Raw genomic sequence first — 3,272 nt, 5'->3', positions numbered from 1 at the left:
GCAAAATAAACCTATAAATGCACTGGGGAGAATAAGATTGCACTTTACACTGGGCATAGAACATTTCTTAGCTCAACTCTAATACCTACCCCAGCCTCAGTCCTCAGGAAAGACAGGATATTTTATCCTCCCAGATTTTTATCTATGAATTATCTTTCTACATTTCCATTTTTGTTACACATGAATTAATCACATAACATTTTTCGCTCCTCAGTGGCTGCACAGGTTTCTGAATTTACATGATATCTGTAGGTCATTTGTTATCCCAGGTTAATTTTGAATCTCAAGTTGAAGGAAAGAGAAGAAAGGAAAGAGAAAGGAGAGTGCAGCAGGCAAGGACAGAACAGGGAAAAGTTTTAAATAGCCTACAGCCTTCCAGCTACCAGAAGGAAACAACATTCTCATTCCACAAATCAGCATATTTTGACTCTGTGGCTTATTTGTGCTTATTTTTAACTTTATAAAAATAGAATAAAAAAGCATTACATACTAATTGAAAGACTTTATGGAAATGTTAATGTCTACTAATTAGACAATAGAACTTATCCATGATATCATATAGTACTGAACCTCTCTTTTGGTAAAGATTCGTGTAGTTATATTTGTATGCTGTGAAAAATGTGCCTAATCAAGTTCTGATTCCCTTGCTTTACAAAGAAAGTTTTAATTCCTTTTAAGTTACCGAACTTGTTAGCATGAGATACTTTATAATATTTATTATCCTTTTTATATCTCTGCGATATTATTTTAGTATATTTTTCTTTTCTCTTATTAGGGATTTCTATTTTTCTTCACTTTCTTACTTATTTTCTTAATTTGAGAAGGACTTCATCAAATGCAATAGTTTGATTAAGCTGTTATAATTTTTAAATTTTCTAATATGCACTTATAGAATGGTAAAGGATCATTTTTTTATTTTTCATGTATATTTAATAATAATGTGAATGTGAGAATTAGTGGAAATAGTGCAGTATATACATGAAGGCATCAATTTACTTAATAATTTTCTTTAGTTTTTCTATATCTGTACAGAAACTGAATTCATTTTCTTAGTACCTCTTTACCATGTATGGCATGAAATCAGCTATATTTCTACTTATTATTGTAACTTTGTATTGCTATTACTTCTATCAGTAAATGAATAAATACTTCATAACTTGTATATATAATCAACTGATATTTTTGTATGTATATAACTTTGTATCTTCTAACACAATGTCTGTATCAATTTTATTTTTCTTTCAACTGTCTGCAATGTATGACCATTTCCATCCCTATATGAATCTTCTTTTAAATTATATTTATTCTATATATATAATTTAAAGTATTTTTAGAATAATTTTAATAAAAGCAACCTTAAATTAGTAAATAATTTGTGTTTATTTGATTATTTTTCTTTGTTTAATATTTTATTTTCTTATCAGTAGGTTAATGTTACATATTATTATACTATTCTTGGTGCTTTCTTTAAATCTAGTAATATGATCCTTTATATATCAAACTGTCACATCATATTTTAATTTCACATCTTTCCATATATCACATATATCCTTTATGATATTTTCATTAATTTTCCTCCCTTCCTGCATATAGCAGGTATTATTGTAATGTATTTTGTCCACTGATACTATAAAATTCATGGATATAATTGTTTGTGCTTGCTTACATTTACCTGGGAAATGAATGATTTTCTCTTTATTTTCTTCTGCTCACCTGTTATCAGTTTCTTCTAATTAAGGAATCACTTTAAAGTGTATTGGAGAGAACTAGGTGGGGTCAACCCAGTGACAACTAGGCACAGAGCCTGTGAAGGAAGCTGACAGGAGCAGAGCAGAGAAGAATCTTACAGGTTTTTCTGTGGAAGTCCTGGTGTACATTTTTATTTTAAAAAAATGGCTACTCTTACAAGTTTAAAAACCAAAGTCACCTTACTTCAACCCCAATCAGAGAGGCAGGAGATGGAACGGAAATCGTGGAGCCACCTAAGTCTGTTGAAGTCTCCTCTGGAGTCCAGTCTATAAAACGTCATATACTTCAGAGTCCATGAAAGACAGCAGTTGGAGTTCTTCAGCTGGGGAAGATTCTCACTGACAAAGCAGTGGAGGTTGACGCTGTACGAGTATTTGTTTCCAAAGCTGCTATAACCCACGATATCACCAACAACAATGCAAAAGTTAAGTTCCTGGGATATCATAAAGGAGAATTCCGTGGTCATTCAGAGGGACTTAGAGAACCTAGAAAGGAACTCTCAGAGGTAAAGAATATATTAAAAAAAACTCAAGAACTCTGAAAGGAGGTTACTACAGGACAAAGAAGGTCTTTCAAAGCAGCTCCGGGTACAGACAGAGGTAAATTGTGAGTTGAAAAAGCTGCTTGTGGCTTCTGTTGGGGATGATCTTCAGTACCACTTCGAACGTCTAGCCCGTAAGAAGAAGCAGCTTATTTTAAGTCGAAACACAACTCAGCTCTCTGAACAGCTAGAACATATACCAATACCGTGTGAAGCGTGGCGAAGCAAATTCCTTGCAAGTGGGGTAATGGCAGATGAGCAAACTCCAAAGCAGTTTTATAGCGTCAAAATCACGATGCGCAAAGAGCTATACAAGATCTTTTGAGTGAACTGGAGCAGTTTCATCAGGAAATGATGGCTTCCCAGAAATTTTTGGAGGAGCCCCTGGTTTCCTTGCAGTGTGAAAGAGAGCAGATTTACTGCCCTAGTGCTCAACCCCACAGCACAGCAGAACTGGCGTTAACAAATCACAAATTGGTAAAAGCAGTATGTTCTCATCTTCTGGAAAACATTGGCGTCAGTAATCAAAAGATTCCACCATCACTTGAGTTCTGCAGCACCACAGCAGAACAGATGGCTGAAAAGGTTCTACGCATTCTGGCCCCAGTTACCTGTACAGAAAGTTCAGCGCACAGTCTACTTGCTGACTCTTCAACAACCACATAACTTGCTGCAAAAAATAAATTGGGTGATTCCATCCCTATACTACATATGAGAACATAAATTTTGATTGCTGTAACCACTGCCAGGGAGAACTTGCTGCCCTTTAATATTCAATATGTTGCAAAGGTATTTATTACCGAAAAGTCATTAATCTTTGGGAGCTGGGGTCCTTAGAATGTTCGCAGTAATAGCATGTCCTCTTTACATAATGCATATCCACAGAACTATTTTATATACTGATTTCCACATCACCCTGTCTTAATAAATATCTCAGGTAAGAAAAGAAAAAAATAGTATTGGAAATTAAGAATTCTTTGAG

The 3,272-nt window shown here is 34.3% G+C and overlaps 1 pseudogene; it reads left to right on the top strand.

Annotated features, from left to right (window-relative positions):
* The first annotated feature begins 1,844 nt into the window (after window positions 1–1,844).
* LOC101583707 lies at window positions 1,845–3,060 on the top strand (annotated as a pseudogene).
* Window positions 3,061–3,272: the final 212 nt, after the last annotated feature.

This window comes from Octodon degus, unplaced genomic scaffold (genome assembly GCF_000260255.1).
Source record: "Octodon degus isolate 3935 unplaced genomic scaffold, OctDeg1.0 scaffold00009, whole genome shotgun sequence".
Lineage (NCBI taxonomy): Eukaryota > Metazoa > Chordata > Mammalia > Rodentia > Octodontidae > Octodon > Octodon degus.
Note: the sequence above shows the minus strand (reverse complement) of the source record. Positions and strands in the feature narration are given on the sequence as shown.